Here is an 18258-nt window from a genome sequence, read left to right as displayed (position 1 = left end):
CTGAGAGGTGGATTGACTGCAAAGGAACTCAAACCCGAGGTTCAGGCCAATATTTATTGTTGCAGCAGCTGAACACTGGTGTAGTATCCTATGCAGGAGCCAAAATAGACCCCTTTCTTTTAAACTGCCCCCCCCTCGTGCAGTGCAAATTCCTGTTATGCATAATGTATTATGAACTAGAGTTTCTGGATAATGTCTCCCTTTATGAACTGCTTTATGCTTCTTTATTCCCATTATTGACCTCAGATTTAAATGCAACTCATAAGGAAAGAGGCAATGGGTGGCGGAGAAGGATGGCTTCATAAATGGACTGAAAGAGAAACCCAGACCATCGGGAGGGGTGAAGGGGGGGGTCAGACAATCCTTTGGAAAGGAAATGCTCCCAGGTTTTGGGGGGTAGGGTGGGGTGGAGAAAAAGCTCCTTTGGGTCATTGGGAAAACTCAAGAGAAGTTTTTAAACCATCCTCATGGTGATGAAGAAAGAAAGGAAGGAAGGAAGGGGAAGGGGAAGGGAATGAAGGAGAGAAGGGAGTGAAGAAGGGAGAAAGAAAGAGAAATAAAGGAGGTGGGTAGGTAGGTAGGATATGGAAGGAAGAAAGGAAGGAGGGGAAGGAAGGAAGGAAGGAAGAGGAAGGGAAGGAAGGAGAGAAGGGAGAAAGGAGGGAGAAAGAAATAAAGGAGGGAGGGAAGATAAGGAAGGAAGGAAGGAAGGAAGGAAGGAAGGAAGGAAGGAAGGAAGGAAGGAAGGAAAAGAAAATTCCAAACTCCAGCTTGTGAAAGCTGGACCTCTATAGATTCACAGGCGGCATCTTAACAGCTATTGTTCATCAGTTGCATTTCTCTCTCTTTTTTGAAATAAGTTACTGACATTTGTATATAATGACTCAGGTCAGAAACAGTTCACTGGTTTAATTGAGATTTAACATTTAGACATCAATCTTACCTTTGCTTCACTGCAGGGTGATTTCTACCATCAGTTCCTTGCTTGGATTAAGAGTTACAGGGGCTGGAGTTTTATCTGTCCCACATTACATTATGCTGGAAATAAAGTTTAGGGAATTGTCTCCATTGTCCCTGAGTTAATTTTTAAGACAAGGTTTAGTGGTGAAGTGATGAAGTGGTGAAATAAAATTCCTTTGAGCTTAGAAAGGCAGAGAATCACGGAAGGGAAAACACTCTAGATCAGGGGTGTCCAGACTTGGGAACTTTAAGACTTGTGGACTTCAACTCCCAGAATTCCCCAGCCTGGCTGGGGAATTCTGGGAGTTGAAGTCCACAAGTCTTAAAGTTCCCAAGTTTGGACACCCCTGCTCTAGATGGACTCAGGGGCTAGTTGCTTTCTTTCAATATCCCAAAACTAATAAAAAGAAATTCTAAGGTCAAGGCAAATCAAATAAACATGGGAAATATTAGCCCTGCCAAAATTCTGGTTTGATGCTTAGTTTTTAATTCATCCTGAACTTAGTTTTTCATTTGGACAAAGCCAAATTGCACAGATCTGAGACAGACATTGGGCGGTGGGAGGGGGGGCAGAGTGGGGAGGAAAATGGAAACAAAATTAAAATTAAAACAAGGGAGAATCCCAAGCGTGTCCCATCAGCAGTCCTGTTTGTCGTGAGAGATGAACCCCTCGTGAAGAAGGCAGGGCTGGGGTGTACTTTTAACCCGGGTCGACCTCGGCCACCAGAGGTTAATTTTCAGGGTCAGAAGGCTTATTTCGAGGTATGGAGGCTGGCGCCCGCGAGAGCATTACCCCAATTTGCAAAGAGACCCGGGGTCCTCCGAGTCTATTTCCTTTTCTGCAGGCAAATTAGATAACCTTGGGACTACTGACATAAGGCCCTCGGAGACTCTGACGTTGGTCTGGCTTACCAAATTTCAGAGACTGATTTGCCCTGCGGGGGACAAAACATTACGCTCTGACTTGGAAGCCCTTTGGAAAGAAAATTGTCCCTTCCTTGGGAGGGACCCTCAAGACTGTCTACTTTTCAAAGGGTGGGTTGCTATTTTAGGTTTTTTTTCCCTTCTGAATGTTATCTAGTGGCCGAGAGTTGCCCCAAAATAGGTATTATGCTAATTGAAGATTTCTCCCCAAAATCTTTCTTTCCTTCCTTTCTTCCCCTTCCTTCTTTCCTATCCTTCTTTCTATCTTCCTTCCTATCTTTCTTTCTATCTTCCTTATCCTCTTTTCTTCCTATCTTTCTTTCTCTTCCTTCCTATCTTCTTTCCTTCCTTCCTCTTCCTTCTTTCCTTCCTTCCTTCCCTCCTTCCTTCTTTCCTTCCTTCCTTCCTTCCTTCCTTCCTTCCTTCCTTCCTTCCTTCCTATCTTCCTATCTTTCCTCCTTCCTTCCTATCTTCCTATCTTTCCTCCTTCCTTCCTATCTTCTTTCCTGTCTTCCTTCCCCTTCCTTCCTTCCTTCCTTCCTTCCTTCCTTCCTATCCTTCTTTCTATCTTCCTTCCTTTATTTTTATCTTCCTTCCTATCCTCTTTCCTTCCTATCTTCCTTCCTATCTTCCTTTCTATCTTCCTTCCTTCCTATCCTTCTTTCTATCTTCCTTCCTTTATTTCTATCTTCCTTCCTATCCTCTTTTCTTCCTATCTTCCTTCCTCTTTCTTTCTATCTTCCTTTCTATCTTCCTTCCTTCCTTCTTTCCTATTTCTTTTTCTATTCTTCTTTCATACGATTCCCTACCTTCCTTGCTTCCTTGCTTCCTTCCTTCCTTCCTTGCTTCCTTGCTTCCTTCCTTCCTTCCTTCCTTCCTTCCTTCCTTCCTTCCTTCCTTCCTTCCTTCCTTCCCTTTTGGGAGGAATTTCTTCCCATTGTTAATTCCAAGTATTTAAGCCATTGGGAAAACCACAGTGGATCTGCTAATCAGAGATCAACGAACGGGTCTACCTGGCCCACCAGCACAATAGATCAGGACAGGCTGTCCAAAATTCAAATGGAATTATAAACTTTTTAGTTATTTTAGATCTTGTGACCAAGAGTATGTTTTTAAGCCTCTTTTTTTTATCGAATCAACTCTTATTCTTATGAGATTCCTTGACAATGGTTGAGTATTATTTTATTCCATTAACTATTGAGCACCCTGGGTTTAAAATTTTTTCCAAAGTACCAGAAGGCAAGAAACAATGGATGGGAACTAATCAAGGAGAGAAGCAACCTGGAATCATGGAGAAACTTCCTAACAGTCAGAACTATTAATCATCGGAACGGCTTGCCACAAGAACTTGTGAGTGCTTCATCACTGGAGACTTTTTAAGAGACCGGGCAGCCACTTGTGTCCATTTAGGGTCTTCTTGAGCAGGGGGTTGGATTAGAAGACCTCCAAGGTCCCTTCCGCCTCTATCCTGATGGAGGTGAGCCTGTCAGAACAGTGAAAGGACACCCAAGCAAAGCCACAAAATATTTGCCAAGTTGTTAAAAAAGTGTCATTGAGGCCCAAAAACAGATCAAGAGAAGCTAAACGGGGCACCCGTTGCCAGTTTGCATGGGGATGTGCTAGTTAAGGTTGAGTTTTATAGATTACCCGGATGGGGATGCCCGTTATCACCAGACAACACCCCCGCCCCGCCCTTCCAGGACTTCTGCACCCATGCACACACGCACGCACGCACACACGCCTGCAAAGGAGCCCAGATGTGCCGTGTTCCTGCCGCCAACTTGCCCACCCATAGAACAAGACGATCCCCAGATGCACCTTTCCTTATCCTTTCCCTCCCCTGCCTGGATCCATCTGCATATTTTTATTGCCACTGTCAGGAACACGAAAACTCTCTCTGCCAGCACTCAGCACTGGGAATTTATGGGCCGGCTCTGCTGGAGCGAGGGGCTGCCAGAGAGAGAGAGAGAGAGAGAGAGAGAGAGAGAAAACGGGGGGAGTGGAAGAATGATGGAAGGCAAAAGACCTATAAACTGTTGGCCCTTGATTTATGGGTCAATGTAGCCTGGTTGGTAGGATCCAGCCATCCTCCTCGTGCATTAGTAACTTCTGAATCTCTATCTGTTTGTCTGTCTTTCTCTCTCACACACACACTTACACACACATGCCTAGGCAAGGACACACACACACACACACACACACACACACACACACACAAGGCCTCCCCCTCCCTCCCTCCTCTCTCTTTTGCCTTCCCTGTCCTACTTTGGGTCCTGAGTCAGCCCAGCTGGTGGACGACAGCGATGTGAACTCTTGTGGTGCAGAAAGAGCTAAAGTAAACAATTGTGATCATTCAGCAGGCAGTTAGCAGCCTTTGGACAGATGAGCAGGGCTGAAGGGAGACCACACACGCAACCCCCTCCCCAGACCACACAGGGGCCAGACTGCACTGACATTGCACGCAACACACACACACACACACAGAGAGAGAGAGAGAGAGAGAGAGAAATGCACGCACTCCCACATGAATGACACTTCTATTCTTCCCGCTATAGATGCAGACAGGTTTTCTGTTTTTTTCTTCTTCTTCTTCTTTTTTTTTTTCCTGGGCTGAGAAGAAATGGCAGAAATGGTCTTCCTTCCTAAATTGTTAATTTTTATTTTTATTTTGCTTCGCAGAAATTCGCCTTCCTTTGTGTCTGAATGCTTCGGCGGCCAGGGATGGATGGCGTAACAGGGTTTTTGGTGGGGTTTTTTTTTTTTTTTTAAACTCGTGAATAGACTCTCTTAGAAAGTGAGGTGGCCAATGTACAAATTGGATCAATCAAGACTTTCCCCATCGGCCTTGACTTAAGCGCTACTCCTAAGTGGGGAACTTGGTTAAGGCTGGAGGAGGGGTTATAAAACAATGATTTATTGCTATCGATGATTGCGATTCATACGACGATAGATGCTACCTTCAAGATGTAGAGTAGACCTATCGGTATTCTACCCTTAGAACAGAATACCAGGATAATAAAATAACAGAGTTGTTGGAAGGGACCTTGGAGGTCTTCTAGTCCAACCCCTTGCTCAAGCAGGAAAACCTATACTATTTCAGACAAAAGACTGTCCAGTCTCTTTTTAAAAGCCTCCAGTGATGGAGTACTCACAACTTCTGGAGGCAACTTGTTCCACTGGTTAATTGTGCTCAGGAAATTTCTCCTTAGTTCCAGGTTGCTTCTCCCCTTGGTTAGTTTCCATCAGTTGCTTTTTGTCCTGCTTTCAGCTGCTTTGGAGAATAGATTGAGCCCCTCTTCCTTGGGGCAGCCTGATGAAACTGCCCTGATTTTGGGGGCCAACAGTGAAGACTATGGAAGCATATTTGGGCATGCAGATCGGTGCCGTAGCTGAACCAAGAAAGCCACCCAGCCTTAAAGGACAGGAGGGTGGGGTTTTTTTGGGGGGGTGACCCTTCAGGACAAGCAAAGGAGCAAACTTTCCATCATCCTAACACTGGGCGCCTCAACTACTGCTCTGGAGGCAACGCCAGGCTGAATTACAGCCGCATCCTCTCCCATCTGCAGTTCCTCAAGGGCCTGCAAAGAGCTCTGGGTGGCTGCTTGATAAGGTCACTTGCAGGGAGTGGGGAGGGGGGATTTTCCAATGTTGTGGGCTTTCTGTTCCCCTCCTGGCACAGAACCTCATGACGAATCAGTTAATCTGCCCAAAGATCTTTGTCTTGCAAAAGACCAGAAAGAAGATGGGTGGAGCTTAAGGCGGAAGACTATCTATGGTCTGTCTCTGTCTTTCTGTTTCTTTCTATCCATTATCTGCCCATTATCTATCTATCTATCTATCTATCTATCTATCTATCTATCTATCTATCATCTATCTATCTATCTATCTATCTATCTATCTATCTATCTATCATCTATCTATCTATCTATCTATCTATCTATCTATCTATCTATCTATCTATCTATCATCTATCATCTATCTATCTATCTATCTATCTATCTATCTATCTATCTATCTATCTATCTATCGTAGCTATCCCTCTCTCTCTCTCTCTCTCTCTCTCTCTCTCTCACACACACACACACACACACACACACACACAAACACACACACACACCTTTGACGAGGCCAATGTCACAGCAAAGCAGCTGCTCTTCCAAATTCTTGACTTTTCTGCAAAATCAAATTGTGTGTGTGTGTCTGTGTGTGTGTGTGTGTCTGTGTCTGTGGTTAGTTTTCACAGCAGTTGGGTGGTTCTTTCATCTGCTTCAGAAGTCAGGAGGCACCTGCTGTATGGGCAAAACTTTGTACTGATTTACCTGCCTTTAAAAAAAATATTAATTATGTATCCAGAGTTTATAGGGCAAACCTTTAGGTCATGTCCTCCTATCTGTGAAAAAACAATCCCTCTCTGGTTTTGCTTTTCCAAGCAGAACTTTGGGGCAAAGTTGGGTCAGCTGTACGAAGCTCTTATGCTAATAGCCATTACCAAATGACCAGGGGACTTATGAATGGCCTGTCTGCATCCTTCTCAGCTCTCTTTCAATCCTGAGGACATTTCTCAGGACTGCAAACATCTGGTAGGAATCATACAGGGATGTTCCACAATGACATCATGGGGTCCTCACTCCAATACCAGGAATCTGGCTATATTAGGCAACACTGATTGCATCGTACATTTGTTCTGCTTGATAATGTCCTGATGCATAAACCCGCCATCCTGGGCCCAACCTTTGGGAAGCCAGGCTCTGCCTGTCACAAGCCAGGACAAAGGGTGAGTGATGGAGGAGTAACACCTCCTTAAAAAACCTTGTAAGAGCCCCTTTCCAGGGTTACGGGAGAAGACGGTCAACGGTTTTGAAGGTGGAAGAGGGCTCTACGCCCCAATGGCAGATCAAGCGGCAGGACCAGCTTCTAGGAGAAGGGAAACTCTGATTACAAACCTCCACTGCCTTGTGGCTACATCCACTACTGGAAAAGGCTTCAGGAATCAACCTCCAGGCAAAATCCGGAGCCGGAGTCCCGGAAGCAGTTCGTGACTATGTGCAACCACGTTCTGGTAACTCCTGTGACGCAGCTGGAACCCATTGTATCGGCTCTGTCCTTCTGTTGGATTATTTCAGGGATGTGGCGAGGGGGGATCTGCTGCTTGGGTAACAGTCTATCCTCCATATTAATCTACCCAGGCCTCGTGCTCTGGAGAGGACACTCCAGCTTTATCTCTTTCCAGAGCATGATACCATCGTCTTTTGAGTCCTGATGCATGGCCGCCTCCCCCCACGTCTTCCGAAAGGAAACGTTCACATCACAACCTATGGGCAAAAATTTAAAAAAAAACAAAGGAGTTTAAAAAACCTTGTCAGAATGAGGCAGAAAAACCAAGGAGAGAAAAATAAATAAAGAGAAGGAAGAGGAAATCAGAATTTGACTAGCATTTGAACGTTTGACAACCAAGGATAAAATGAAGCTGAAATGGCTGGAATTTTAGGTTCAATCCAGAAGACCAATGACAAAGTGGGCCAACGTTTCTTGATCTGATTTATTAGATATGAGATGTGTGAAAAACAGTTGTTGCCTAGAACTCCCAAGAAATGTTTCTGACCTCTACTGTGGATGGAACTTTGATTTACAGTCCCACAACAATAGGTTTCACAACATTTGCTGGGTCAAAAGATCTGTAGGAAGTTAAAACCCATCCCTCTCCTAGAAAAATGAAATCTCCTGGGAAATGTTGAAAAGGCAGAATATTATATTTCCCTGGATGTGAAAAGGAAGAAACGTGTTTTAAAGACAGAGTAATTCCCTGCAGCTTCCTACCCACCTCCCCTTTGTCAATGGGCCATGAAGATGCCCAAGCCAGTCCCTTTGCATAATAAAGAGTTCTCCCCTTCAGCTCTGACAACCAATCAGAATACAAACTCAAGATCAAAGGCCAGAGAGGGCATAAAACCAGGGACTTTCAGCATCTCAACCCTTTTTTCTCTTCTTCTCCATCAAGCCATGTGGTCCTGTCCACCATTAAACCATCTTTCCAAGCAGCCTCCATGTCTCCAGTGTCTTTTTCTCCACTTGGAGCCAAACCCAGAAGGACATTTCTTTCATCAGATCCAAATCAAGTTATATTTGATATAATAGTGTACATCCAAGTCACAATCAATAATGCAAAAATCATAATCATCATAATCAAGAATGATGTAAAATACATTCATCGGGAATTCTGAGATCTGTTCTAGGCCACACAATATTCTCTGTGCCTTAGAATAGGTGTGGCCAATAGAGATTCTAAGCCACACAATGTTGCAGCCACACAGATTCTGCAATATTCACACTACATCCATTTATCCACACAACATTCTGTAAAAGCCACTGTCTGCCCTCAAAATATTATCAGTTAGGACTCCTCTTTTCTGGTTATGATTCCTATTTTCCCAAGAAGGAATTCCAAGGAATTAGAGATCATGGACTCTAATGGACATGTTGATGTCACAAAAGCTACAGCCAATTAGATGACACATCTATGGTGACATCACTGAGGACAATTTTTTTAAAAAAAAAACCTAGAATGTCTTTAGTTAGTCATCTGATTCCATGAGTTGGGAAGGCAAACAAGCTTGTTAAATATAATGGTTAGGATCGTAAACTCTCTGGTTTTTGGCTTGTTTTGGTTGGTCAGATCTCGTTCTCGTAGCTGGCAGCCTCTGTTTTATGGTTTCGTGTGATATATGAACCACTTAAGATTTCTTCAATCTATCATGGTTAAAGCAATTGTGGCTTTGTGAGATGACAGGGGCCCAGCCCTGGTTTCCTAAACATTTTATAGCTCTTTTGCTGTAATCCACCTCAAATTACTCTCCTGTGTGACTCTCTCTTGTTGCTTCTTGACCTTTTTTCAATTTCCACCACTCTTCCTTTTGGCTCGGCCCCAATGATGTCTTTCCTCCCCAAAGGCTTCCCTAGCGTATGGGAAGAGGGATGACTTGGGGTGAGGGGCTTCCCTGAGCAGAGTGCTTGCTTTGGGGCAGGTCAATCCCAGGTTCCAGAGGAAACTGAAGGTCAGCTAGCAAAGGAAATGGCTGTTTCATAAACTCATTGCCAACCAGTGACCGCAGTGACTCAGGGCCTCACAATGCCTTGGTCCTTCAGCCAGCGGCCACAACTTCCTCCTGCGCTCCGGGCGTCCAGCGGAGTGGCCTTGAAGCAGCTCAGTGCCACCAAAGGACCCACAACTCATGATCTTGGCAGCTGGAAGGGGCCTCACAGGCCTCTAAATGCAGCAACTCCAACGACATGATAGAAAAAGTTTGTTCTGAATTTTTCCCTTCCATGGGTTGAAAATAATGGAAATGTTGGGCTAAGGCAGGGGTGTCCAAACTTGGGAACTTTAAGACTTGTGGACTTCAACTCCAAGAATTGGCTGGGGAATTCTGGGAGTTGAAGTCCACAAGTCTTTTAAGTTCCCAGGTTTGGACACCCCTGGGCTAAGGTGAGTCTCAGAGCATCACAGAAAAAAGCCTTACTCGTTCCATTTTCCTAGCTCTGATTTTTGAGGAAATCACCATTGTTTACACGTTAAGACATCCGTCATGGTTTACAAATCACGATGAATAGCCTCATTCAGCAAACAAAGCCAAAACAAATAGGGTTGATCTAATAGGGTAACACAACATTGAGTTGGAATGTTCTTTAGGGCACAGTTTGTACACTGGTGCGAATTAAAGGGCAACCGTGTCTATTAATGACCACTCCATAGTCATAGTTCTGCTGCTGGTTGGATCTTGGACTCACTGTTTTGATTCCTACAGCTTGGAATTGAACAGCAGATCCTCGTCTGCTTTACTTCACCAGCCCAAATATCTTTGGATCAGATAGGCCCTGGTTTACCTAAGCAAATTTTAGATGTGTGGACGTAATTAATATGTGAGAAACATATTAATTAATTCCCTTTCCCCTGTTATTTAAAAAAAGAGCAACTGCGACTTCCCTGAACATTTCCCTACAGAACCAGCAAATTCTAGGGAGAAAGGGTAACCTAGAGATGAAGAAGTGAAGAGCAAAGAGATACTGCTGATTAATCTCAGGAGTCTTAGACTAAAAGATGACTCATTTTGCTAAGCTAGAGGTTGTTGACGTATGGTTTATTCCATAATGCTTAGTCAGATGAGTCCGTAGTAGGCATTAAGCCATCAGCCGGAGTTTTCAATGGTGGTTCCCATAACTCACTAACAGTGGTCTTTCTAGGACAAGGTTCAGTTCTGTGCAGGGCAGGATTTTGTTTATCATAAAATATTTTTAATATCACTAAAATGGTGGCCCACCCATCTCATTGCTTCACTTCCTGTGACCATGCTTGGTTCAACTCCTGGCCGAGGTCTCCAAATTGATCTGAAATGACACCCAGTTCCCAGAAGATGTTTGAATGTTTCCCTTATTTTTCTCCCAGCCTGCTTTCTCCCTCGTGTTTCCTTAAGTTCGGGAATCTGGAACTCTGAGCATTTGGACTGAATTAAGGACAGGATCCAAGCAGCGTCTCCGTCAGCTTCCTCCCTTATGCAACCGGGTTGCTGGACACCTCCAATCCGGCTGGGACTTGGCTCCGTTTGCAATTTGAAAGGAAACGGCACAATTGGCTTTTTCCCTGATACTTTTTCCTGAGGCGAAATTCTCCACGTTTGCTGAAACAATATGAAATGGAAGGGTTCCCATCCCTATTTTAAAAAGGGAGAAAAGAAACTCAAGTAAAAGAAGATTTAAATTTAGATCTGTGGTCTCCACACCAAGCCGTCCAAGAGTTTGAAGTCACAAGTTTTGCATCTAAGCAAGAGAAGGCTGCTAATGCCAAAAGAATTACGGTTGCCTTCCCTCTTCTCTTCTCTTCTCTTCTCTTCTCTTCTCTTCTCTTCTCTTCTCTTCACTTCTCTTCTCCTGTCTTCTCTTCTCCTCCCTTCTCCTCCCTTCTCCTCTCCTCTCCTTCTCTTCACCTCTCCTCTCCTATTTCTTTCCCTCCTGTCCCCTCCCTCCTCCTTCTCTTTCTCCTTCTCCTTCTCTTTCTCCGTCTCCTAATCCTTCTCTTCTCTTCTCTTCACTTCTCTTCTCCTCCCTTCTCCTCCCTTCTCCTCACCTCTCCTCTCCTATTTCTTTCCCTCCTGTCTCCTCCTTTCTCCTTCTCTTTCTCCTCCTCCTCTCCTCCTCTTTGCCCCTTCTCTCCTCTTTCCTTTGCTCCTGTCTCCTCCCTTCTCCTTCTCCTAGTCCTTCTCTTCTCTTCTTCTCCTCTCCTCCTTTCCTCCCCTACCCTTTTTCATGAAAAAAATACATATTTGCTGTACAGAACAACAAGAAACATTTGATGTGTTAGTTCTTATCACAGAAACATATTAATTAATTCCCTTTCCCCTATTATTATTATTTTTTAAAGCAACTGTGTCTTCCCTGAACATTTTGCTGCAGGATCCCCATTTTTTGTAACTCACAGCTGGTAAAAAAAATGGAAAAATTGAAAATTCACCTAGAACATATGGAAGAGTTCTCCATCTCTTTGACTAAGCCCATTTTTGTTTTCAATCCAAGAACAGTTGCAGTGATGAGCACCAGTTTAGAAGACTTTTAAAAGTGATGGATCAAATTCTGGGGAGAGGGAACAGCTGTAATCTTCAGCAATAGAGCCATGGATTTTAGCAATAGCACTTAGACGTATATACCACTTCACAGTGTTCCTGCAGCTCTTGCTAAGCAGTTTACAGAGTCAGCCTCTTGCCCCCCAACAATCTGGGTCCTCATTTTACCCACCTCGGAAGGATGGAAGGCTGAGTCAACTTTGAGCCTGGTGGGATTTGAACTGCCAAACTGCTGGCAGCCAGTGATCAGCAGAAGTAGCCTGCAGTACTGCACTCTAACCACTGCGCCACCACGGATCTGATATTTTCCAGTTGTTGTTGTTGTTGTTGTTGTTGTTGTTGTTGTTGTTTTAAATCCTAGGTGGCTATACTTCAAATATGCTAGATGAAGAACATTGCAAACTATTTTGAAGGATCCGGATTCAAGCTGTCACATAATATATTGATCCGAAGAAACGGACTTCCCCATCTTCATCAATTTTCTGCACAGGGGAAAGGAGGATGAAGAAAATTATATATATAAATATTTCACAGAGCAAAGCTACCACCCCAGACATCAGGTCATCTCTTTAAATTTGATTTAAGAGCAACTTCCCAGCATCTGGTATTGGTCTCTCTATCGTCCTTCTCCTTATCGCCGTTCCTCCTGATCTGGGGTTTGATTCTTTGCTCTGAAAACACTGCTACATTTCTTTTCTTTCTTTCTTTTTAATATATAAAGAAAATACCTCCACTTGCTGAACCTGGGGAGATCAATCTGATTAAGCTCTGGTTGCTCTTTTGCTGGTAGATTCCATTGATCAGATTGCTGATCCAGCTTAGATGATGAAGAAAACTGACGTGAATCCTAGTGGAGCATTGAGGCCGAGAACCGTTATTAATTGGTTTCAGTTACCGAAGGCTGAGAAAAGGCGGAACTCTGTGTAATAGATTTATCTTTTAATCTCCGTCGTTTGATCCAAACCAATCCGTGCAGCTTAGCGTGGCCAGGAGAGGCATGAAAAATGGCTGTGGATAGAATTCACAGCGGAGGTTTGGAGAAACTCCTGTGTCCATCGTTCCTTTTAACAGCTTTTCAAGGCCACCGTAACCAGCGATGTCTCCAGAATACCGAGAGTCCTCGACTTACAGCAGCTCATTTAGTGACCATTCCAAGATACATCACTGAAAAAAAGTGACTCGTGACCGACAAATAATTAAGGTGAAATAACAGGTGTGTTTGTTCATTGGACATAAATGAGGGGAGAGGTATTTATTTATTGGTCACCATTACCTCCCATCTGACCTTCCAGGAGGAAAGTCCATCAGAAATAGCCCACAAGCAGTGTAAATGGTCATAAATCAATGTTTTAAAGTCCAATAGATCAGTGTTTCTCAACCTTGGTGACTTTCGCCAAGATTGAGAAACACTGCAATAGATCGTGTCCAACTGTTGGAAGGTCATATCTCAAAGACCTCTCTAGTTGCCATTGAGGAGATCTTTTGAGCAGGCTCTGTCAGGTTATTGTAAAACCGTCTCCCCGATCATCTATGGAGATTCTCCATCGTCCAGGTCATGGTTGTCCCAAGAGGACAGCCGGACTTCCTGGTTTTTCTTTGGAAGACGTTTTGCTTCTCATTCAAGAAGCTTCTTCAGCTCTGACCGGATGGTGGTCAGAGAATCCTTCCGTTCCCCACTATCCGGTCAGAGCTGAAGAAGCTTCGTGAATGAGAAGCAAAACGTCTCCAAAGGGAAAAAAAACACCCAAGAAAGTCCAGTTGCCTCCTGAAAAAGCACCTTTGGGACAATCAGGACCTGGAGGACTGAGAATCTCTACAGCAGGGGTGTCCAAACTTGGGAACTTTAAGACTTGTGGACTTCAACTCCCAGAATTCCCCAGCCAGCCATGCTGGCTGGGGAATTCTGGGAGTTGAAGTCCACAAGTCTTAAAGTTCCCAAGTTTGGACACCCCTGCTCTACAGACTATTGTTTTTGGCGTTGCTTTTCCTTCACCTTCGGTGTTATGACTTCTGTTCCAACTTTCCTGAATTTGGAGCCTCGGGAACATTGGCAAAACAATTCTAATTTCCTTTTCCTAAACCCGTGTCATTGGAATATCCAGGATAGCCGTCCAAAAAAGGGCTTTTTTTTTTCTTTTTGCAATAAGCATATGTCAATATAATATTTTAAAATAGTTAAAGATGTATATAACGCCCATCTTATGATATACCTCACCTTTGGAAAGCATACGTGAGTTTCTACAATAACAATAAATGGAGATAATATTCAGATAGTGGTCAAAGAATCCTTCCATTCCCCACCATCCTGTCAGAGCTGAAGAAACTTCTTGGATGAGAAGCGAAACGTCTTCCAAGAAAAACCAGAAAGTCCAGTTGCCTCTTGAAAAAAAAGCACCTTTGAGACAATTCCCTGATCCCAAGTTCTATTTTTTTCCTTCCCTTTTATTTTTTGCAAATCTACAGGCCTGGTGACCCAGGTAAGCATCAGAGCCGGTTTTGCTGGACCATTTGACCTTTCCCCTCTTCTTGCTAAATAGACTTAATTGCCCCATTGGCCTGTCATTTGAGCCACAAATAAGGGAGCCTCTAATTTAATCCTGCAAGGAAAGAAAAACACCAAAGGCATCATCGCGGGATGCCAGTGGTCTCTGCAAGAAGAGATGGAAGCCCAAAGGTAAGGATTCAGGGGGGCTTATTTTCTGGTATAACATTTGTCAAATGTTAGCCAAACTAATTGCAGGACCATTTGAAGTATTACCTGAACACAACATCCAATGCTTCAAGTGAAAAACAACAAAGCATAATATGGAGCAAAATAAAATAAAGGTTTGGGAGAGGAAATCAGATGGAAAGAGATTAACTTAACCTAAATAGCACAAGGATATTTGAGTCAATTGCTTCAAATATCTTCTTTCTTCCTCTCTTCTGAGCATTGCCAGAGAATATTATTAGCTTTCTTACAGATGCAAGTCAGATGTAAGTTGTAGTCTTCCAACATAAACTCTCTCTTTTTGGATTTTATATTTTGTTGATCTTGTCCGTTTTGGAAGGTCCCTTTGTTTCCATATATACTTATTATCTTGCACAAACTGCCAATTTGCCTGCATCCCAGACGCTGATAACTGCTGATACCAATTCATTTCTTCTTCTTTTGTGTGAAAAAAGTTTATTTTTATTCTTCATACATATATTCACAAATATACATTCTCATAGTTATTATTAATATTGTGTGTATATCGTTTAACATTTATAACAATTCCTTTCTTCATCTAAAGATTTAAATGTATAATCGGGATTGCTTTACCTGCCATCCCATACATCCATCTTGTTTTACCACAACCCTACTTTTCCTTCCCTCTCCTTTTCTCCTTCCCTCCCTTCTTCTCTCCTTTCTTCTTTCCTCCTCTCCTTTCCCTTTTCTTCTTCCCCTTCCTTTCTCCCACTGCTCCCCTCCTTTTCCCCTTCCTCCTTCTCTCCTACTCTTACTTCCCCTCCATGTCCTCCTATCCTTTCCCCTTTCTTCTTTCCCTCTCCTTTCCTCTCTTCTCCTCTTATCTTCCTACCTTTCCTTCCTCTCTTCCTTCCCTCTTTCCGTTGTTGTGATTACATATTTTCCTCTTCAATCTGGGGTGGCATTCGAGCAAACCCAGTTCTGTATTTACATAACCATCTCGACTTCCCTCTTCCTCATTTTATTTTCCATTCTATTAGTTACACATACATCACGAGATCTGAAGATCAAGGTAGAAGATGTCAAAAAGCTCCTTGAGATAGACAATGCCCGGTTGAAGTGGCTCTTGGACGGACTAAAGGATGGCCATAAAAACAGACGCAACCATAGAGGACAACAGCTTACGCTTCCCAAGAGATAAGGGTGGGCAGAGGGCCACCGATTTTCTGAACCCCAAACCCCCACTTTGTGGAGACAAGCATTAGCGGCCTGCCTCTACGTGCCTTCAACTTCTCCCAGCTCTCCTTCAAGTTTCCTCTTTCTCCTTATAAAGACATTGTTCCTTTTCAGCAGCAAAAACACTGGTGACTGGAGGGGTCCATGACCTTTGGACTGCTAAACTCTCGCTAACTAAATAAAAGCAGCGCAAGAGAGAGCGAAGGAGCATAAATCAGGAGGGTCTGACAGAGACCACCTGGTATGTGCTTCCTTGCTACAAGGAGGCACCAAACCGATGGTTCTCAGCTGCTGGCTTAAGAGCACCACCTTGGAGAAGCAGGGCGAGGGGGAGGGGAATGCAATCCAGTAGGAATATCTGGATATGATACCAGTGTTTCAATATATCAGGGGCTTCCACAAAGAAGAGGGAGTCAAGCTATTTTCCAAAGCACCAGAAGGCAGGACAAGAAGCAACAGATTGGGAACTAATCAAGGAGAGAACCAGCCTGGGACTAAGCAGAAAGTTATTGACAATTAAAACAATTAATCAGTGGAAGGACCTGTCTCCAGAACTTGCAGGTGCCCCATCACTGAAGCTTTTCAAGCAGAGATGGGACGGTTATTTGTCTGAGATGGAATAAGGTCTTCTGCTTGAGCAGGGGGCTGGACTAAAAGACCTCCAAGGTCCCTTCGGTTATCTTCTGCCCAAGCCAACTGAAATGAAGCAGGAATGAGGGGTGCCGGTTTTCAGAACCTGGCATGGAGGAATTGTAAGAAGACAAAAATGAACCTAGCATGGAGGAACTGTAAGGAGACAAACGTCTTGAAGTGTTGCTGGTGCTTGATCGTTTCCAGTTTTTGACAGCTCAAAGAAGACTGGAGATTGAATAAATGCAAAATTTGTGAGTGGCTGTTTGTCCTTTTGACCACTGAATGATGAACTAAAGAAGCTCTTTCATACTTCACCCATGGTTACTTTTTTTTTAAAAAAATCTTATTTTTTAAGTACTTTTCGAGTGAAGCTTTTGAAATGGCATATATGTGCCAAATCCCTATTTTTGTGCTTACAATTAGCTTCCAATGGGAGATTTTTGAGAATCAGCAAGAGACAAAGGCTATTATATTATGGGTGGTCCTATCCATCCCTCAATCGTCTGGCAGCTGTGGGTTAGTGAAGGAAATGAATATTTGGCTCCACCTCTTATGTTTAACTCCGCCTACTGTCACTCTGAAGCACCTGACCCTGGACAGGGGACCTTAGCATTGATTAAAACCCCAACCTGATTGTTGTTCTACCCCCCCGGATAGAAGTCTGCAGGAGACCATCAGGTCTTCTTCCATGTCGGGAGATTAAAGAAGAAAACTCAGCTCAGAGAAGGATTTTTGGTTCCATCTGCTCTGTTGTTGATTAATTCGTGGTCTCCATCCAATATTTATCCTTAGGGAGAACTCGAACCTGCTTCCCTTTATATCCCCTGTGAATTTTTATGAGTAGGTCTAAAAAAAAACCATTGGAAGAAAGTCCATGCTTTTTGTTCTTGTTATTTACCGCTGAACAGACTGTTAGTAAGAAACGGCAATTGTTTGACATGCCTAGATTTGCTGGAGCTTAGAAGTTTTGCAAAAAGAAAAAAGAAAGAAAGAAAAATAATAAAAACAATTTTCATTCATAAGTGAATTACCAGAAGCTGGCTGATGCTTTCTGCCGCGCTGGGCCTTTTACTGCCTATTCAAGCCCCTTTTCTCCAGCGTAAACAGAACTAATCGCTCTATATCCTCTGTATATTGTTTCTTAATATGAATGAAGCGAAGCAGGCTAACTGGTAGTTGTTCAGATTATTGTCTAACGTAAACTTCGAATGGGCTTTGAAGGGTGGAAGCTTTGCGAGCGGAAAACAGAGCTGAGTAACCAAAACAACAATCTGTGGTGTTAATATGCAGCGATAAATATTCGCCCGGCATTAAGAAATTGGTATCTCTGTGACATGTAAATGTGAACTGACACATTGCTGTGGGAAGGAAGAGAAGGAAGGACGGAAGGAAGGAAGGAAGGAAAGGGAAGGGAGTTCCAGAAAGGAGGGAGGGAGGAAGCTGAGAAAGGAGAGAGGGAGGAATGGAAGTAGAGAGGAAGAGGAAAGGAAGGAAGGGGAAGGGAAGGAAGGAAAGGAAAGAAAGGAAGTTAGTTAGTTCCAGAAAGAAAGGAGGGAGGGAGGAAATTCCAGAAAGAATGGAGGGAGAGAGGAAGCTGAGAAGGAACAAAGGAAGGAAGGGAGGGAGAGAGAAAGAAAAAGAAAGATAAGGAAGGAAGGCAGTTCCAGAAAGAAAGGAGGGAGGAAAGAAGTTGAGAAAGGAGAGAGGGAAGAAAGGAAGTAGAAAGAGAGGAAGAAAAGAAGAAACGAAGGGAGGGAGGGAGAGAGAAAGAAAAATAAAGATAAGGAAGGAAGGAAGGAAAGAGACAGAAAGAAAGAAAGAAAGAAAGAAAGAAAGAAAGAAAGAAAGAAAGAAAGAAGTAATTAACATATGGTGGCTTAATGTTGAATAAGTGAACTCTGTGTCCAAACATAAGTGAATCCTGCTGGATTTTACAGAGTTTTAAATGCTGGATATCTGCAATCAAACAGAGAACAGCGTTGTAAGGAATATTTGGCTATTTTCTCTTCTGCCAAAAAAACCCAAAGCAGCTCACATTTGTTTTTTATTTTCCTTTTATTAAATCACTCTTCAAAACCGCTCGCAAAGTTTAAGTTTATACAGTGACAATTAGTTTATGGGGTTTCTGAAGTGGATTTAGATTTGAGTGATAAAATTACAGGCCAAAATTATAACCATGGTGGAAAATACTGGTTTGTGTTTGGTTTTGCATACCACAACTGA

General features: G+C 43.3%; 1 long non-coding RNA gene across 2 annotated transcripts; it reads left to right on the top strand.

Moving 5' to 3' along the window:
- Nucleotides 1-10997: 10997 nt before the first annotated feature.
- On the top strand, nt 10998-17524 carry LOC309397473. Of its 2 annotated transcripts, none has more exons than XR_014176270.1 (3): nt 10998-12696; nt 13959-14169; nt 15207-17524. It is a non-coding gene; the product is annotated as an uncharacterized lncRNA (long non-coding RNA). The 2 variants fall into 2 exon arrangements; XR_014176271.1 differs by having other exon boundaries at nt 10998-12708.
- The last annotated feature ends 734 nt before the right edge of the window (nt 17525-18258 follow it).

The sequence above is a fragment of the Natrix helvetica genome, assembly GCF_964273705.1.
Source record: "Natrix helvetica genome assembly, chromosome: 10".
Lineage (NCBI taxonomy): Eukaryota > Metazoa > Chordata > Lepidosauria > Squamata > Natricidae > Natrix > Natrix helvetica.
The sequence above is the reverse complement of the archived record's forward strand: the minus strand, read 5'-3'. Positions and strand labels throughout refer to the sequence as shown.